The sequence below is a fragment of the Periplaneta americana genome, chromosome 10 (genome assembly GCF_040183065.1).
Source record: "Periplaneta americana isolate PAMFEO1 chromosome 10, P.americana_PAMFEO1_priV1, whole genome shotgun sequence".
In the NCBI taxonomy this organism is placed as follows: domain Eukaryota; kingdom Metazoa; phylum Arthropoda; class Insecta; order Blattodea; family Blattidae; genus Periplaneta; species Periplaneta americana.
Genome location: NC_091126.1, coordinates 47,938,600 through 47,960,504, shown reverse-complemented (window position 1 = coordinate 47,960,504; position 21,905 = coordinate 47,938,600). Strand labels below are relative to the sequence as shown.

At 36.4% G+C, this 21,905-nt stretch overlaps 1 protein-coding gene and 1 non-coding gene across 5 annotated transcripts in view; one reads left to right on the top strand and one right to left on the bottom strand.

Annotated features, from left to right (window-relative positions):
- Window positions 1-21,905, bottom strand: part of CaMKI (Calcium/calmodulin-dependent protein kinase I) — a 940,598-nt gene that overhangs the window by 858,481 nt on the left and 60,212 nt on the right. The gene's annotated exons all lie outside the window — the stretch shown is intronic.
- Window positions 131-202, top strand: TRNAC-GCA (transfer RNA cysteine (anticodon GCA)). Its single transcript has one exon. It is a non-coding gene; the product is annotated as a tRNA-Cys (tRNA).

The following is a 21,905-nucleotide window of genomic DNA, read 5'->3' as shown; positions in this document are numbered from 1 at the left end:
ACATTTTAACAATATTTCCATTCTCGTTATCATTGTCATTTCCGTTTCCGGTTTATTGTGAACCAGCCTTTAGCGAGCTCGTCTCCCAACTAGGTGGCAGGGTTCGATCCCCGTCCAGGTCGTGTGGGAATCCGGTGTGGCTCAGTGGATAGAGTGTCAGCACGCAGAGCTAAAGACCCGGGTTCAAATCCCGGTACCGGAGAGAATTTTTCTCCGCTCCACCCATCCTTCATCATATAAATTATATTTTATTTAACGACGCTCGCAACTGCCGAGGTTACATCAGTGTCGCCGGTGTGCCGTAATTTTGTTCCGCAGAAGTTCTTTTACACCAGTAAATCTACTGACATGAGCCTGTCGCTTTGAAACACACTTAAATGTCATTAACCTGGGTTTATGAGTTGGTTGTCGGAGAATACACGTAGGTAAATTTGTGGTTATAAGCTACATGACGGTAGATCGACGGATATAAATGTACGTAGGCGTATTTCCGTGTAATACATTTAGTTACGTTGACGGAGTATAGACCTAAACGACATTTTCATAAAAGTTGAGAGGATGCGAAGGCATTTCTTTCCTCTTCTATTTGCCCAGAGTCCGTCAGTAACAGACCGGTAGTTGTTATCTCTTATACCTGAACTCCCCTCCAAGTTCTACACACAAGAAAATAAAATATTAAATAAAGTACGTAAGTGGATATAAAATACATCCATACAGATGTTTGATAATTACATGTTTCGGTATATTTCAGTGCAGTTCTTACAATATTGTCAACTAATCCGACGCTGACAGGTGGGTAATCCTGCCTCAACCCCTGACAGAGCCAGGTCCTGTATCACCATCGAAAATCCGTACTCCCAGCAAGATTCAACCTCAAATTATATGATAGATGAAATGAGAGTGAGGTGTTTTGGTAGAGGGAAACGGGAGTACTCCGATTAAAAAACCTCTACAAAATCTGGTTTTTCCACCACACATTCCATCACAATCTCGACGAGAATCGAACCCGGGTCGCCTGGATGGAAGGACAGCGCGCAAACACTGGAGCCATAGGTGTACGCAGGTACACTATGCGTTGGTATAAGCACAGGTAGGTATATAAATATTTACGTAATTATAATGTTGTATATAGGCCTAAGCGAGTATAACTTTTATTTAATATTTCTCTTAAATTGCACAATATTTTTCAGTTGGTTAAATGTTACAACGATGATTTCGGTGACGGAATTACAGTGAGGCAGCGACAAGAGACATAAGTATTGTCCTCAAAAGCATTTTTCTAAGAATTTTATTATTCTACCATGTACCAAGGCTGAAACACAGCGTCTTGAAGATGAGTGGTTACGTAATATATCTTTCGTACGTCTGCATTCGAATACTTAATACCTATTACCAGGTAATGACATTTTATATTGAAAATTGCCGTTGTAAACAGGAAGTTTTCATTACTGTGTTTTATTAAATAATGTAAAAAGCAATGAAGCTACGAAGAACCTCTACATGTAGGGAGGTTTATAATGGATATGGAAACAGAATTAGAAGCAACTTCATGTATTATAGAGAGGAAAAGGAAAGCATTTCTAATAAAATTAATCTGAACAAAAGATACAGATGAATTTATACTGTACTTTGCGAACAAGCAATATGATTTCAGCTATGTTTGTCACAAGTTCAGATGTTAATGAGGTTCAAATAAATGAATGAATAAGGACACGAATTACTAGAATCTAACACAGAATATTTACGAAAAAGTTATACAGACGAAAGAGCTGAATTTGGTACAAAAGGATTATGAAAATACCGATCCAAAATTGAGACGTTCTCTACAATAACAACGTACAGTATCAGAAGAACGTAATGGGCCGAATCTTGGAGGTCGTTACATAGCGTCATCACACAATGTTCTAAAGGAGATAATTGATATGCCGCTCAGAAGAGAGCCTTTCCTCTCGGCTCAGTACCTCAGACGGCTCGGTTCGAGCCTCATCCCGGTATTTCTTTCTGAAGAGGCCTAACTTTAAAATTGAGTTTTGCAGTTTTGGGACCGATGTTTCAGTTTTTTACACAAGCAGTAGAATAATTACTGCCCAACTCATACAGGTTATTACTAGGCTTGACCTCCAAATAAAGTTACAAGAGTTAAAGAATTCAACTACCAACTTTTCGCCACTTTCGAACATATATTTATTATCAGGCTTAGGGGCGCAGATTACGCGGGGGGAGGTATTACATGTCTGGTGAGGACAAAGTGGTTTTCTGAAAGGAAAGAAAAACTTCTCGACTATACAGGATGGACGGGAACCTATTACATTAATTCAGAGGTACTAGATGAAGTGCATGCGAACAAGTTTTGTGATACGTCCAATAGTTTTGTGAATACGAAATGTAAAGTATTGCAACACTGCAAAAAGTAGCTGTGCTCCGCAGTGGGAGCGCGTATAACTCGAGTCATCCATACCGCAAGACTTGCGAGAGGAGAATGTAAACGAAAACGTCTCGTCATATATATTTTGATCAAATTACTGTAGATGAACATAAAGTATTCAATCAATTAATTACTCAGATTGTTTTGTTTTTAACATTCTTTATTACGCTATAACATCTTTAACTCTAAATTTAATGCCATGAAGTCGGCCTGATTGGCGGAGTTGGTATAGCGTTGGCCTACTATGCTTGAGGTTGCGGGTCGATGGCATTTAAGTGTGCTGTCAGTAGATTTACTGGCATGTAAAAGAACTCCTGCGGGACAAAATTCCGGCACACCGGCGACGCTGATATAACTTCGGCAGTTGTGAGCGTCGTTAAATGAAACATAACTTTTAATATTAATGCAATGAAAATAATTTAACATTCACAGTATCTGTTGATTTCTTTGGTTTTTACGTAAATGCAAAATAATAAAGATGTACAGTTCCCCAAAAAAGGAACGAGACGATGTAATATTCTTAAGTCTCAGATGTAAGAATTCCGCATGATCTGAGACCAGAGCACTGATACACAAGATAACGAATATATGAGTTACTTAATTTCAGGCTATTTGGTTTTCTGCTAGCATCGTTCCGAAATTCGCTTCAAAAACTGCAAAAAATATGGTAAAAGGACATAAATAATAGATAAATATAAACATAAATCGTATAGTTAAATCAACATTTGAACCTTCATGACTAGATCGACACTCCGCGCAGAAACGAAATCTTTCGTGTCGTCTCAATAGCTCAGACGCCAAGTCTTGTGCGTATCGTGTAGAACGAAGCGGGTTCGATTTTTAGTCTGTATCAACCAATTTTTTATCTGAATAACGTTGAAATACGAGTTTTACACGGTCCTGGGATTAAGTGGTAATAATCACAGACAACACAATATTACAAATTATAATACTATAAACGTTAATATAACGAATGCAATTACACCACTTATATATTATACATATTCTATATACATATAAGTATATAGTGTAAATGCATATATATTAAAAACTAACAATTACAATGATATTGAATAATGTAAATTGCTTTAACAAGTATTAAGAAATTAATTTTATGCTCGACCATGCCGAAATGTAGTAATTATACACCTGGTAGCAGACCTTTAATGCATGTCATTAAAGTACACCTACTCATTAAAGGTCAGGTCTTTCAGCCAATGATGACTCAGGTTACAACTGTTCAGCCAATGACAGGTCAGCTTTCTACCGTTATAAAACCGCAAGTATCGATTATTCTCGGATATGCAATCGAAAGAGAATTAGCGAAAAGTCACGGAGGCTGGAAATCCAATACTGTCGCAGAAGGTTATGTTCTGTTACTATAATAATTAGCGTTAATTGTAAATAATATTCAAATAAATTCAATTTGTCACCTCTTTTTTCAATGTCAAATTTAATTTCAATGTTATCTCTGTAGGTTCTTATGGCCTAGCAAGGTCAATGTGAACATCTGTTCCTCGGAAAAAAATCAATACTTTCGCGTCTGCCAACATCTCACAACATACGGGACATTGGTCAAGGTCAGATACAAAGAAAATTAATATCAAGTTACAAATATGGTCGAGCATAAAAAGTCGTATGAAACTCGCCTATAATGGTAATTAAGAAGCTCGTATGAAAATTATGAAACTCGCTTGCGCTCGTTTCATAAATATCCATACTCGCTTCTTAATTACCTTCATTATAGGCTCGTTGCATAATGTACTATTAAATAACTACATTTAAATATTAACCTTTCAGCCACCGAGATAAGATGGAGAGACAGACAATTACCCAGTTTTTTAGTCTCACCGCAGGCAGGTTCCCATTCAAATGAATACTGAAAAAGTATTATAGACCGGGCCTTTAGGATGACGTTCCAAGAGGGGAAACACGTGAGAGAAAGTGATGACTTCCCCTCCTCGAGAAGACTTTCAATCAAGTTTTTTTCATTTCATGTCATTTCATTTACTGTATTCCATAGATCTTACATTAGCATTGAAGCTTTAAGATTTGGAATAAGTCACAATTTTTAAGATTCCAATTGTACAAATTTTTGTTCTATACAGATGAGGAGGCGAGATATGGCATAATAGCTGCATAACAGGGGAAAGAATCAGCTTTCAGAAAGAGAGTCTGTTTCATGATGGTTAATATTATACAAATCTACTGGCAAGAAAGTTCATCTTCCCCCTCTATATACCAATTAGTGATATAGCCACGGCACATAATAAGGTCACAGGACATGTATTGTCTTCTCTACTATAGTACAGCTCACCTCAAATTAGGTACATGGCGGTCTGTAGAAAATATTCCGAGTAAATCTGTAATCGGTCAGGCTGCCGTACAGCATCTTCAGACCCCGCTTTGAGGGCGACATTATCTACCGTGTGAAACAACAGTCACTTGCCAAAGAGGAAAAACATTATTATTTGAAATGACAATTGCAGGAGCAAGATAAAAACAACAAGGACCACAAGGACAAAGACGAGAACGACAAGGATCACAACATTAACTGCGACAAGCACACAAAGATCATGATAAGGACCACGAAATGAACCACCATAAGGATCACGATAATGAACAAGACCACGATAAGGACCAGGATAAAGAAAATAAGAACCATGATAAGGACCGCAATAAAGACAACAATCGTCGCGATAAGGACCATTATAAAGACTAGGATCACAGTAAGGGCCACGACAAAGACAATAAGGATCAGCGTAAGAGCCCTGACAAAGACAACAAAGATCACCATTAGAACTACAAGGTCAAGACAAGAACCACGATAGGCCTAAGTATCACGACGTGAATCACGGTCCTTGTGGTCCTAGTCGCGATTCGTGTCTTGGTACTTGTGATCCTTATCGTGATCCATGTTGTGGTCCTTATCATGATCGTTGCCGTACATCTTATAATGATCTTTGTCGTCTTTGTTACGGTCCTTATCGTGGTCACTGTTGTCTTTGTCATGTTTCTTATCGTGGTCCTTGTACAACATAAATGTGCGTTAATAACGCGTTTTTCGCTACCCACACATTGAGTATCACTGCTTTAGGTTATCAAGTGCATACGAATCGATTCGTAACTTCAACCTACTTTTTTACAAACTACTTGTATACAGTTTTATACCACTTATTTAAAGAGAAAGCTCACGTCAAATGAAAAATGTGCTTCTTACAGAACATCATTTGATTCTAGTCGGGCGGAAAATTAAAGAAATAAGTAGAAATCCGCGAGGAAATATTAGTAACTGCAATATTGGAGGGAAGTAGGACGGTGCTGAAGACTGAAAATTAAAACTGATACTTTGTGAATGAGACCTGAACCACAGAGATTTACTCAGCGGTAAAATTCAATTTCCTTTATTGTCATCTTTGCAATACTGCATACAGACACTTCAACCATCAGAACATTGTTCCGTGGTTTAGTATTTGAACTGATCTCATTGCGAAAATAAACATTCCAATGACCATTATATGACAAGGCACAATGAGATTTAAAGAAAAAGGAACATGACAAAGTTCACCGATTTATATAAAATAAAATTAGAGTATTATTTCATCAATAGAGGTGAAATGTCGCCAAATATTCTGCACGTCCTCAGTTGATTTCATCTTGCACCCTCTCTTTTTCAGTCTTCCACGCCACTGCGAGTAAGGAAGGAAAAATCACTTAATCACACACTAGACGCCTCAAGTTCGGGCCTCCCTGGTCATGGAATTAGCATGGCACAGAGCCACCGCAGAGACAACACAGGACAATCAAAAGACAACAAACAACCAGTCTCGTGGACTGAAGATAATTTTCTTCTATTGCCCACGTCGGGAATCTAACTTCGAACCACATGGCCAGGAAGCGCACGCGCTATCCACGTAACAACAATGGCGGACAAGTGCAGTAAGTAAACGAATAAACAAAGAAATGTAACCTCTACGCGCGGCAGAAGTGGAACTTCTTAATTTGTAATGTACTGTATAATGTTTTAAAAATGTTCGTGCAATGAGAGATGCTAGATTAGGGTTAAATTTGACACTTTTATTTTCAATACTTCGTCTCTCTCTCTCTCTCTCTCTCTCTCTCTCTTGTTCAGAGAAGGGACCGAAGGCTTGCACTGCAGCCCGAGGATTATTGTGCTTACCACTTCTATTCTGTGAATGATTGCGTAACCGAACGGCCACCGTAAACTCAACCCGGGCTATGGTATTGATGATGACGATATGTGAATTAATAATGGTGAAACGAGTCCGAGGTCCAACGCTGAAATTTACCCAGCAATTCTGCTTCAATTGGTTGAGGGAAAACCCCGGAAAAAATATAACTAGGATTTGAATCCGGGCCCGCTCGTTTCACGGTCAGACGCGCTAATCGTTACTCCACAGCGGTAGACTTACAATACTCTTAAGAATTAAAAAACGATACAGGTCCTTGCCATGTAATATCACACTCGTTCCAGCAGTCTACTATTTTTCGTTTTTTGGCTTATTTTCGGCGGTTCTTTCACTTCAAGCTCCCGTTCGTCCGTCACGGGATTTCGACATATTAGCAAAAAGGTTCTCAAAAATGCAATTTTACTCACTGGTTTGGACTGTGTAACGCCACAACACTACATCATCCATATGCTTTACCTGCAGACTTACTAAAGGCTTTACCAACAACCAAAAACGTATTAAAAAATAGGCTTAAGGACTTTACTAATAGACGATAATTATACACAGTATGTAAAGGATGTAAATGATATTTTGTTATTGAAGTGTTGCATCAGTGAAGAATTATGTTGTGTCAGTGAAGTGTGTTGTGTCAGTGAAACGTGTTCCTGTTAGGGAAGCTTTATAGCTTATAGTGGCAGTGCAAAGTATTTGAACAGTGAAATGTTTTTGAAGTGTTAGTGAAATCAGGATAGAATCAGTGAAATGTGTCGTAGTTCCAGTGCAGTGAGTGAGTTGACAGCGAAATGAGTGTAATGTGGAAAGGTACTTGTGCAGATATGAACATATGCTCGTGGGTTTTAGTTCGAACTTAGATTTAAGATACAAATTAGATTTATTTTAAATGTTATTTTAAGTGATAGTGCTTAATTTAATTTAGGATATTCCCTATTATTATTATTATTATTATTATTATTATTATTATTATTATTATTATTATTGTCAGTATTAATTATTGGTATTAAGTGTATTTTTAATTAACAAGTTTATTATTGTCATTATTGAGTGTAATTAGTTACCACTGCCACCGGATATATACCCATTGCAGTGTGAATAAATACATACACATACATACATATATATGGCGCTACCGCCACTACTGGGCTTTGGCCTCCTTTAGAAGTCTCCTCCATTCTTCTCTGTCTCCAGCCTGACGTCTCCATCCCCGTACTCCCAACAGTTCTCTTGTGTCCTTTTGGACTGCATCCTCCCATCTTGCTTTTGGTCGGCCTACTGATCTGCTGTTATAAAATTTCCCATTTACTATCTTCCTTGGTGTTCTTCCTTCATCCATTCTTACATGACCTGTCCATCTTAGTCTTCCGATTTTTATGTCATCGACTATATGTCCCTGTACAAATCATACACTTCCTTTCGAATGCACCGTTTCCTCCAATGTTTGCGTCAATGTCCAAGTTTTACATCCGTAACATAGAACGGGTTTTATTATGGTTTTATTTTATTATTTCTGTGGATATTTTTGGATCTAAGTATAGTTTGGAGCGAATAATATGCTCTGTTTGCTGATACTGTAATATTCTGGCTTTTATTTCCTCCCACAACACTACAGAGAAAATAACACTGCCCGGCAGCCCCATTCTAACTAATTCATGCTTTAATTTGTGTGAATTAGTAAAAAACTGAAAATAACTTCATTTTCACGCGATAACATAAAACGTACGCAATTCCGTAGCAACAAAGAGCGAAACTTTCTTAAACGTCCGTCAGAGAATTTTGTTTCGCAACTTTCGACGCGTTTCCTGCCTGCATGTGACAGAATAGACCGTTCTTCGCATACCGGTACTGTATTTATGGGCACTGAAGTTTGTCAACGCAATGACCTTCAAAACTGACATCTTATAAGCAAACGTTCTGATGGGGGTAGATAAAGAAGTTTAATTTTTTCCTTCCACCATGTTAATAATGTCAAAAATGTGCTTATACAAATTTTGGCCATTCGACTGCAAAAAAATAAGTTCGTCAGGTGCCGCTAACAGAAAAAAAACACAATTTCATTGGACAAATTTATTGGAACGGACACAGGAATTGTTGAGCTATTTTTCAACATATTTTCGATCGGAATTGAGACATTTCTCATATCATGGGATCGACAGAGAGAGGTGCTGACGCAGTCAAACGCTGGTTGCGATCTGAGGCGGCTGACTTTCACGACACAAAAATTGATCCTACGATATGACAAATGTCTCAATTCCAGTGGGGGGATAAGTTGGCAAATATTGCAACAATTGCTGTATCTGTTTCAATAAATATTTCCATGCAATTGTGTTTTTTTCTATAAACGGCCCCAGGGAAAATCACTTTCTGGACGGCCTCGTAATTGCGGTCGAGTGGCCAAAATTTGTATGATCACTTCTTCTGACATTATTAACATCGTGAAAGAAAAAAAATTAACTTTTTTATCTGCCCCCATCAGAATGTTTGCTTGTTAGATCAAAGAGAGATGTTTTGATATTACTAATGAAGCTTCATAATATTGAGATCCTAAACGAAAGATCAAGTTTTAGAATCAGTATGGGATTAATGTAATTTTAGTTCGTTCAGTAATTTTTGTGTAGAAGTAATGGGATGATACATTTCTAAACGTGTCATGAAATGAATAAAGCGAATATGAAGAAAGAAGTCTGAAATCTAAAATATGAAACTTAACAGCTAAATGAAAGGAAAAAAAAAATATAAAACGAGATATCAGTTTTGAAGGTCACGGTGTTTCAGAAAGAGGCGAAGACGGTAACGGAGATGAAGGTGAAACGAATATGAAAACGAGCTAAATAGACACAAAATTTTAATTATAAACCTGATGGTTGTCATTACAAGGACGACGACGAAGAAGATCGTACAGAGCGCGGAGGCAGAGTACAGACGGTAAACAAGAGGAATGGGAGAAAAACTAAATGAGTTATCTTAAGAAAATATTTTGTTTATTCTACATCAAGAGAGTTTCTCGTTTAATTTGTAACTTCGCAGTACTATGTTGTTTCGCTTCCACAACGATAAGTTGTTTTAAAATACAAGTCTTGCACTATCACTTGACGCTAAATGAAAGAAACTAATTTTGTTTCTACGAATAAATTACAACTTTATGTTTGCGATTGCTATTTTAAGTGGAGAAAAACATTACGATTTCGGAGTACAGAAATGGAGAACGGAATTTTAAAGCATTGCAAACTTGAAGCAATCTCTGCAATTGCACGAGATTCAAGTTACTCGGGCGACGTGCATGCCTCAGAGAACTCTGGTTAATGTAGCCACTCTCGTCTGCCACAGTTCAGAAGAGAGTCTCTGCTGGAAATTAAGTTTCGCTTTTCATCACAATGTTTGCAAGCACACAAAAACCACTTTCAACTTCCTGATGATCCATATTGAACAGGATGGACAAGTAGTGCAGCTCTGAGAGTCATCAGAGCCGCGGAAACGGAAACAAGGCCCACATAACAAAAAAAAAAAGTCAATTTTCTCCTGAAAACTTCCCTGGAAATTTTTAAAATTGTTCAACTAGGCCTACATCGAGTACAATTAAAGGGTTCAGAATCATAGTGGGCCAAGCGCCATTTACTAAAAACGTAGAAAACTAGGGTTAAAATGAAGTTATTACCATAATTCAATGGAAACATACAGCAAGTAATATAAAGTATACACATTAAAACTAAGCGATATATCAATGTTCATTCAACTATGGTATTCACTTAACTTTAACCCTTGCTTTCTCCGTTTTTAATAAATGGCGCTTGGTCCAGTATGGCTCTGAACCCTTCAATTGTCTTCTCTTGAAGAACTATCGCCTACGAACTGAAAGGGCATGGATACAATTCGAGAGTCAGGCAAGAATTCTTCGCCGTAATTTACTGACTAGCCAAGACATCTACTTTGGTACCTGCCAAATGAATACCAGACTTTTACTTCCTCATTGTAACATGTAATAATTTTCCTTCATTATTACTAAATAATTAATTTTACGAAATGTTCTGGAAAGTATTTGTTTGTGAATTATCTACAAAATTACGCAGAATCTACATACCATCAAATGTTACTGAATCAAATTTCTTGACCAGTAAATTTGAGAAAGCGTTGCAAAGCACAGAAAGGAAGCGAGGCTCTATAGAAAACGGCATTTTTCTTTATCAGGTTGTTAGTGCAGAGTTTATAACAGGTAGAAAACTGTCAATGTGAATGTTTTGATTTTAAAAATATACACAAGACAAATATGATCACATCAAAACTAGACTTTTGGGTATTCAACTGTGTCTTGAAGCTCCACATTGGCAACGTTTTGAACCACATACAGGTTTCATCATCAGGAGAAATGGGTATGACCATAGAGGCCGCTTATTCAGTTGGATGTCCACCCTGTGGAGTAACGGTCAGCGCGTCTGGCCGCGAAATCAGGTGGCCCGGGTTCGGGGCAAGTTACCTGGTTAAGGTTTTTTCCGGGATTTTCCCTCAACCCAATATGAGCAAATGCTGGGTAACTTTCGGTGCTGGACCCCGGACTCATTTCACCGGCATTATCACCATCTCATTCAGACGCTAAATAACCGAAGATGTTGATAAAGCGTCGTAAAATAACCCAAAAATATTCAGTTGGGCTCCTTGTTTATGGAAAGACTTTCAGATCAATAAATAATTTCCTGTGGATAATACGTGCTATATTTCTTGCCACACAGTCTTTGAACTTAAAGTCTATTGGTCATGACGTGTTTGGTGAAGAGTACGAAACAGGAAGCTTTTCATTATGTAACTTTTCCCACTCTGCCGTCAATGAATCCCCAAGTCGATACAAATAACTTCATAAGTACTTTACTTTACAAGCGCCCCTCATCTTCTGTTACTGCCTTCAAGTTTCGCACCGAAAAATACCGACAAGAATGAATTCATTTTATGTAAAAATGTTAACTTATTAGAAACAAAGATTAACAAAAGCTTCTTAACTGAAACAATACTGCAAGATATTCAATGAAAAAGAATTTTTCTCTTGCTGAAACCGAATAGAAAATTTGCAGTAAAATTCTAGACTCTGGTATATGGGATGTATAGCGAAAACAAAGTTTCTGTATTATACACTCTTAGTTTCGTTACTCTGTAGTGAAAAACATAGTTAGACGTTACTAACTTACGAAGAAAATTTAGGGCAATTCAACCGCATGTTGAAATATGCGGCGTCTGAAGTTTCGAATCTATTCGCAGACTTCTGTCTGAAGGTCTTAACGTCCAGGATCTGAAAGGTTAGCTAACTGTTAAGTTCATTATGTTGCGCACAACAGAAACGATGCAGATTACTTAACAGGTCTCCAAGATTAAAACCTGCTAGTACTTTCGAGAAACTCGACAAGTCAAAATCTTAACGTCTCGTTGAAATAGCTAGCGTTTTCTTGAAGACGCATTTAATCTTTGATTATTATTATTTGACGCAAAAAAACATACTTAGATGTTACTAACTTACGAAGAAAATTTAGGGCAATTCAACCGCATGTTGAAATATGCGGCGTCTGAAGTTTCGAATCCATTCACAGAATTCTGTCTGAAGGTCTTAACGTCCAGGATCTGAAAGGTTAGCTAACTGTTAAGTTCATTATGTTGCGCACAACAGAAACGATGCAGATTACTTAACAGGTCTCCAAGATTAAAACCTGCTAGTACTTTCGAGAAACTCGACAAGTCAAAATCTTAACGTCTCGTTGAAATAGCCAGAGTTTTCTTGAAGACGCATTTAGTCATTGTTTATTATTATTTGACGCAGAAAGAAAATAGTTATAAAGGGCAAAATAAAGTATATTAAACATCCTATGTCATTAAGTTTATTGCCAATAAAACTACAAGGGATGTAATTTTGTACAATTTCATTAATTTATACAAGCCTGAAGGAAAGAGAGACTAAAAAGAAGTTGATTTAATTGCAATACACGAAGACATTTGTTACATGTAATGAAGGGAATGCACGTTATGTGAAGAAAAGAAGAAATAATGCAAATCACGGCTGTCGGTGGCACATTTTTGTGGCATAAATATCTTTCGTTACCGACAGTTTCGAACCGGTATGCACTGCGCCAGGAGGGCAGTAATTCGTTACAGGACAATACGACAAGCAGTGAATTACTACGCATTTATAATAGTGGACTACACCCGCCTAGCTCTGAGACATGGTGATGGATTCGCTTGAATGCCAATGTTATTTAGAAACTGGATTGTTCCAGAAAAACTCTATATAATGATGTCTATAGAGAGTTATCTTCATTGCGTGAAATTCTCAACTCTTGGCAAGCATGGCTAAGAGATACGACTTGCCCCAGAATTACTGTGGTCAGTTTTTTTAACTGCGCCTTAACATACTTAACAAAAGCAGAGATAAAATATTTAAATTTCATGCATTTACATGAATTACCTTTCCATCTTATGACATTAGCATAAGATAAACCCAACCACAGTTGACATTATGTACCGGTATACTTTAGTTTCTATTGTTTCCATTGAATCTGAACTAAAATAACAATGTCGTATATCGTATACAGTATAATAGACAAAATAAAAACATTCTCTTTCAAAAATGGAACTATCTAGTTTGCTTCATCATCATTCGTGTGAGCCAATAATAATAATAATAATAATAATAATAATAATAATAATAATAATAATAATATTAATAATAATTATTATTATTATTATTATTATTATTATTTATTTAGAATATTAACGTGCAAAACAACAGCACAAGGCCAATTACAGTTTAGCACGATACAAAACAGAACAAAACAACAAATGATGATGAGAATGAATGACAGAAAATGACAGTGGGATGAAGTACAAACAATATAATAGTCTACATCAATAATTGATCAAATGCAACAGAGTAGAATAGCATAAATAATTATAAAATTAGTACAATGAGATAATTGAAATAATGGAATAGTCTACATTAATCAATTGACCAAATGCAACAAACAAATGGACAAATAATTATTAAAATTAGATCAGTGAGTTAATTAAAAAATGAAGCCTGGAATAATATGAGTATTGTAATGATATGCAATTGACAAGAATAGTATGATACATATCTTAACAAATGGCATTATTAATAATACTGACATAAAAACTCAAAGATATACTACACATTAAATAATAATAATAATAATAATAATAATAATAATAATAATAATAATAATAATAATAATAATAATGTGAAATGGTATCATTGAAACTTATCTGTTACCAGTTAAGTTGAATACATTAGAAATGTAAAAGATAATTACTTCGGACTATCACTTATAAAGTAAAATACAATTATTTAGATATTTCAATATGATCACTGTTCAACATATTAAGAGAAAACCGTGAAACGAGCGGACCTGGGTTCAAATCCTGGCTAGGACAAATTACCTGGCTGGAGTTTCTTTCTGGGATCTTCCCCTCAATCAATTGAGGCAGAATTATTGGGTAACATTCGGCGCTGGATCTCGGACTCATTTCGCCATCATTAATTCACGTATCATCATCCATACCATAGCCCGGGTTAAGTTCACGGTGCGACGTGCTGTATTTACACAAGAGCGCGGCCGTTCGGCTACCCAATCATTCACATAATAGGTGTGGTGATTACAATAAGAGTCAGGTTGCAGTGTTAAGCCTTCGGGTTCCTACGTCGTAAAAAATAGTAGCAACATTACTCGTTTACGTTATCAACATATCGGAATACCACCGCTTACAATAATAGACCAACGCAAGGTAAGGAATAAAAACCGATATGGGTGTTTTTTTTTTTTTCCGTTTCTTGCTAGTAATCATAACATAAGGACTTATATACAGAAGGGCATGAAACTTTTACAAATTTCAGATGATTTATAAGTAGACAGTGGATGCGGGATGACTTATCGTTGAATGTAGGTGCACATTTACTACAGTATATGTTACTTTTTTTTTCATTCAGACCATTGGCTCAACAGGTTTTAAACGTAAACAGACGACGTCAACATTCTACTGTATCTCCGTACAGTCAGAAGGAAAAGAAAAATAACGTACTGTAGTACTTACCTTGCAAGTTCAGTCCTCGTCATCAATGATGCAATTACAGCGTTGCAGTAAACGACGATATATTCTCGTAAGTTGTCGAAGCTGAATCGCCTTCGCCTATCGCTTAAACAGTTTTTGTATCCAGAGAATTTCTGAAGAAAATCTCTAAAATGGGGATCACTCAATTTCTTTAGAGGAATATTTGCACTGAGCATCATGTTGCACGTGTTGTTTAGACCCGTACAACTAAATAATGATAATGATAATGATAATGATAATGATGATGATGATGATGGTTCCTCAGATTTCATTTCAACGCATTTCCTGTGCGATGTACTGTTGCAATGTTTCTCTATAGCCTGAGTTGTTCTGGTTTTTATTCCAATTTTACATACATTACACACGATATTGTCTTCGTTAATACATAAAATGTCCCTCTCATACTTCTTAATTGCATTTCGTATCTCTAAGCGAATTTAACGTTTTGACTTCGACATTATGAATGGATCGGCACAACACTATTCAACTCGTACTAAATACTTGAGCAGGATAACACAACTGCACACATTGCGTTGCAATGTGGGCAGGGTTTCATTATGTACGGTGCTGTACTCGCCAGGTACACAAAAGACGAACGACGCGGCACGTGCAATATACTCCGATACGAAACAACTTCACTTATCCTTAAGTCATTCCGCATCCACTGTCTATTTATAAGTTACCAGCATTTATATTTTAACATGCATTTCAGTTATTTTTGCGAAATGTTATACGAAGAACGCGAAAATCTTGTATTTTTCGTAAACCGTGCATCAAACTTTAAATACCATAATTTGCATCGCCACTGCTACTGAGCGCTGATCCTTCAGATTTTTCCAGATTATCAGATTCATTACAAATATTAATTTTAACCCGGTAATTACATTGTCCTCGTACTGTCGGACCAACAAACACTTGAAACAGTGGCTCGAATATCTGCCATAAGAAGGTAAGTTTTAGTAGCATTATTAAAATATTTAATAGGCCTATATTACGCAATAACAAACTCAACAGGGCACATCGTTGCCAGACAAACCATAATACATTTCGATAAATTAGCTTGGCTGCTCAATAACAGTAGCAGACCCTGCAGTTAAAATATAATATATAATATGCGTGAAAATATAATATTTTGCATAAAACCTTAGAATAATTATCTGATCTTTAATCAGATTCCGATGGTGCTTTTCGATTCGACTATTAAAAATTCCGGGTGTCACAGTCTGGTATAGTAAAATCATTCAATTAATACCCTAGCGGCAGGCTAGTGTTGGATATATCTCTTTTTTTTTTACACGCATCAATATTTGAGGAGGTCCGTTCCAAACCGTATTAAGTCCACCCATGGACGACATTGAGTTTTATATGATTTCATATAGTTCTGAACATGTTCTATCATTCTGTGAAGTCTGTTTGGGTCTAACTGTATTGAATCCCCTTCGAAAGGATACATGAAAATGGGTGTTCGTGGCAAACCGTATTATGTCCAAATCGTTATCCGCGTCAAACCGTATTCTGTCCAAAACCAATTAATATTTTTCATTGTAAGGTTGCGAGTCAAGTTTCCTGAACTGAGGGAAACTAGCGCCAATTTACAGTATTGACTTATTGTCGACCTTTGTATGAGTTCAGTTGTGCATGTGATATCCATAAAAATGGAAGGAGAAGTTCCTATAAGAGAGAATAGCAGAAGAAGCAGAAAAAGAGTGAAGAAGAAAACAGCACGACAGCAACAAAGTGAACTTCAGTATAATATTTTACTATATATTTTTTAATTAATAGGTGTTTAAAATACTATTATGTTCATTAAAAAGCTGTTTTCTACAATAATAACATAATGTACAATAGGGTATTCTTGTTTCAATCTGCAGTAACATTGATAAGGATCCTGATTTAACACTGTCCGAACCACCATGCCAGAATAGGGAAGGACAATTCCACTGCTGTAGAATTCCCGCACATGATATACGCAGGCTCAAAGAAAGAGTTTACTCAACAAAAAGAAAGTTGATCAAGATCGTTAGCATTAACTAACATTACCTTTGTGATTCAATATTACATAGGAGTAAATGAAGGAGTGTTACCTATTACTTGCACAATTATTTGTTTGAATTTTTACAAGAATTTTTTTTTCTCTTTTTTACGATCACGACAAACCATATTATGTCCATGATATTTTCTGAATTTCAGGACTGTCTGATGTAAAATTGATTTAAGATATCATTTATTCTCATAAATTATGTTCTTCCAGTAATTAACAATTTTAAAAAACTTAAAATTGTTTAACGACACGTTAAAAGTGTTAAAATTTTTAAAAAAGGTTATGTACTTTAGACAGACGGCCCGTTTCGACGCCGGTTCTGCGTCATCTTCAGTGTCCTACGTACTACTGATGTTCCTGTTGATCTTGCATACTGCCATTTGCATTCGTCAGTTGTAGGGGTGGGGGTGTGTTGCTCCTATGACGGGGGGTGGTTGTTTGTGTGCTATGTATCATTATGTCGAATAATGTGTGGGTATTGAACTGTAATTCTGTATTAAATATATGTTGTGGGTGTGTTATTGTATGTTTGTATATTTCGCATTGTTCTAAGATGTTTAACTGTGGACTTTTTGGTGTGATGTGTAGAATTTCCATATCCGTTTCTATATTATTGTAGTCATGATTATTGTTGATATTATGTTTTGCGTAATTTGACGTGATGTATGGTTTGGTTATAGCTTTAGTGTGTTCTTTATATCTTGTTTGAAAGGTTCTTCCTGTCTGTCCTATGTAGAAATGTGGGCAACTATTGCATTTTAGTTTGTAAACCCCAGTTGAATTATATTTATTTGAATATTTGATGTGATTATTTAGATATTTCTGTGTTGTGTTATTTGTTTTGTATGCTATCTTGTATTTTAATTTTCTGAATGAAGTTGCAATTTTGTAAGTATTGGTATTGTGATATGTTAATGTTATGTATTTATTCTCATGCGGTGTTTGTGTTGGTTTGTTCTGTTTTTGTTTTGCCTTTTTTTATTAGTGTCTCTATCATGTTAGGGTTATATCCATTGTCTTGTGCTATATATTTTGTGTTTAGTATTTTAATTTACTTTCCTTAGTTGGCACAAACAGTTTTTCTTTTCTCCTGAAAAAATTACATCAGTGGACTTAATATGGTTGGAACGGACCTCCTAATTTATAATATCAAGCGATGTTACCACATTTTCGTTGTTTGTTTAAAAGCCTAGTAAATGCGGTGACAGACTTAAGATTAAAGATAACAATCATTTATCCAAAATATAAAGATATTTTAAGCACGAAGGAAACAGTTCCATCATTCTCATTGAAGTAGGGAAACTTGGTTTCTTTCTCAGTAGACGAATATTGTACAAAGATTGAATTGAAATTAGAGTATTGCTTTGATTTACTATTTTTAAAATGAGCTATGCTGTAACTTGTTAATGAAGATCACCTACTTTTTCCAGGACAGTATTATATTATTTACGTTTTGTTTAATTATTCAGATAGTCAATTTTGGAAAATATAACAGAAATACCACAACTCACATTCACTTAATATTAACCCAAAATCTAACCAATCCATCATTCCACTAATGACTTTGAAGAGGTCAGCGAAAATACTGATTATGGAAAGGAGGTCCGCTGTGCTAATAAATTTGACAACCATTGGGCTAATGAATTAATTGCGTCTTACGAGACTAGTCTATTGTATATTTCGGTCATGTACTTTATTTGTATAAAACTACCATTGTTGTACATTTTTAATGCAAACTGTGAAATTGTATAAAACATGAAAAAAACAAAACAAAAAATATTTGTGAAGCGGACAAACGATACCCAAAGGCAATTAGTAGTAATTGAGGTTCTTCGAAATATAAAAAAAAAATTGAAAAGCACAATATTCGCATGGATAATGCAGAAATATATGAGCTTACTGAAAGATACATTCTCTCTTTCTTTGTTTATTTCTTTGTTACGTTTAAGCTCCTCATTTCATACCAGCTTACAACACAATCCAGTGTGGGGAAGAGTATACAGACTGTCCCAAAAACGCCGTTCAAATGATACAAATAGGCAATCTAAGTCACGCCACCAGGGATGGGCAAACATGCTGGTTTAACGACCTTTAATACTTGAACAAACCTTTATTGAATATAAATTTCATTACTCCTGATACCCTTCAAAACGCATCCAACATTTCACCTGAGCCATGCGAATATATTACAGTATAACTAGAAGAAATGGACGCTATTTCTGAGACACGCTGTAAATATAGCTTATGTTTTACTAACATTTGACACGTAAAAATCGCAAGCTTCTCTATCGTGTGGTCAGCACGGCGTTTGGCTACCGCTGAGACAACACAGGGCAGCGAGGGACACCACCCAGTCCTATGGACGAATGAAAATTTCTTGTATTTTTTAAGACAGGAATCGAACCATGGACCGCTTGGATAGGATGCGCATAAGCTATCTACTTAACCAATGCCGCTGACACATACCTTTTTAATGCACTAAAACAATGTTTGAAGCATACATCAAATATAACATTGCAAAATTTTACAAAAAAAAATTGCAATAACTCGCTACTTCTTTACTTATATATATGTAACCTATTGTTTTAGAAATTTCATATAAAATTAAAGGGATATTTCGATTATTTCACGGGTTTCACTAAAATTTATAGAAACAGATCGAAGGCACATATGACGATTAAATTACACAACTTGTTGTTCATATAAGTTTTATTGTTCGGAGGAAGTCCCGAAGGTTAGCATCTCAGCCTGAGGTTCATTGTATAACCTTCATATATTATGGAATGGCCGTTAAATTCCTTAAGACCGCATTCTTTTGAGTATGTGATTCACTGCTTAGTGTCATCTTATCGATTCAGTTACACCATACAGTTCTGAGAAGACCGCGTAGATACGAACGCCCTTCGTCTCCTTGTCGATATTCTGCCTATTCCTCAGATCGATGGCATCTTTTCGCAATTCACGTACTATGTCATGCTGCATAGTATATTGACATGAAGTTCGCGGCACCGTAGATACAGCCAGTGCCACCGTTTCTTGCGTGAGAAATAAGTAATGGCAAGTTGAGAGCGAGTGTCTTATCTTTGTCACAAAATGTGGGCGAGAAAGCTGACAACTATGACGTCATATCTATTTAGGAGGTGGTACCACTCTCAGCCAAAGTGGCAACAGTAGTCACCGACTGGACAGTGTACTCAAGGACACGCCCCAGAAACGCGAAGTGCGAGTGTCTTGCCTTTAACGCAGTGGGCAGATTGCTGACGAAGTTTTGGGTGGTACCGTTCTCAGCTGCACTGACTGGCTTTTTACTAAGGACAAGCGCCAAAAGCGCCTCACTGGTTATACCGCGTCTCATTAAGGCACCATCTGTCCGAGGGAGCTACACTCCCTCGTCTGACGTAGTCAGCTGTGGAAGCCCTACACTTCTCTTGGATTTGTGCAGCTACCCCAGACAGATGGCATCTGCAGGCGAAGCACGGCACCACGTCTGTAGTCTCCTGTAACAAAACTATTGAAGATGATAAAGTTGAAATTTAATGAAGGCAAAATGAGTCCGCAGTCCAATGCCGAAAGTAACCTAGCAATTCTGCTTCAAATGATTCAGGGAGAAAGCCTCGGAAAAAACTCCAACCAGGCTACTCGATCAATCATACTGTATATAGAATCTGGGCCCGCTCATTACACGGTGAGACATGCTAACCTTTACTCCACAGCAGCGGACTATGTAGATATTATTATGTAATCTAAATTCGTGGTTCGGCGCCGAGCTGACCCCACGCCACTTGTCTCAACTGTGTGTCAGTGTAGTGGAGATAAGAGTCCAAAATATAGTAGCATTGATATAAGCTTCGCTGGGAATATGACGAACTCTTTATACGAAACATAATAGAACTGTATTTTATATCGCTTTGTAAAGGCACATTCAATATACAATGATTTTCAAAGTAAGTGGTGAAACAGTCCCTGGAGCGTTGCGACCTTTGATCAAGGTTGCCATCGAAGTTTATTTGACAGGGTGACGACCGCACGCCGTGTTAACATTCTGTGCGCTTGTGATCTCTAATTAATATCTTCATCATTCCAGTTCGTTTTTTCCTCCACAGACTTTCAAGTCTTCAGAAATTTACATATTGTAACGAGAAACACTTTAAACCAGTTCAGAAAAATGAATGAAAATAATATCCATTAAAAAGACACATGTAAATGAGAAAAATTACACTATATTGTAAAACATTTTTATTTAAAGACATGAGCATGATGTAAAGTTTAAGGGAGTCGTGGCCAATGAAGATGAAAAAACCACAAGACCGCATAAGTAGAAGCAACAAACATACGGTCTGAGGCTTATGTTTCATAATAGTAAAGTAAAAATACTCTAGTAGTTTATTATGGCAAATTCAGATTTGTACCAAAGTTCATTTTCATAAATTTTTACTATCTCTGCAAAATTTTTACTCTAGTATACTATAGCCTATTGGACAATACTTACGAATACACCATCTAGTAGGATGACATGTGAATATAATAAGAGCCCATGGCTATTGTTCATGTTGAAAGAGTGTAGCAATGTTTTCTAGTGTCATTTGAAACTGATGAAAACTTTAACCTGAAAAGTTCACTGAATTAATAATTATTTACAAATCTATCAAACTCTGTCACCTGAATCTGAAGATTATTTTTATAATTTCCTTCCTTTCGCTTGAATATTGTGCACTAGCAATTAATTTTAACCAGCTATGGAGTTTAGTAAAACACCTCAACATTTAACAAAAGTAAAGTTACCGTATTAAAATATAAGAAACACCTTCTTGTTTACCTTATTAAAAAACTGAAGTAAGTGCGAGTTCCTCTTACAAGCAAACGTTCTGATGGGGGCAGATAAAGTTAAATTTTTTTCTTCCACCATATTAATAATGTCGAAAGAAGTGCTTTTACAAATTTTGGCCACTCGACTGCAATTACGAGGCCGTCCAGAAAGTAATTTTCCCTGGGGCCATTTATAGAAAAAAGCACAATTGCAAAAAAATATTTACTGAAACAGATACAGCAGTTTTTGCGCTATTTGTCAACATATCCCTCACTGGAATTGAGACATTTATCATACCATGGGATCAATTTTTGTGTCTTAGAAGTC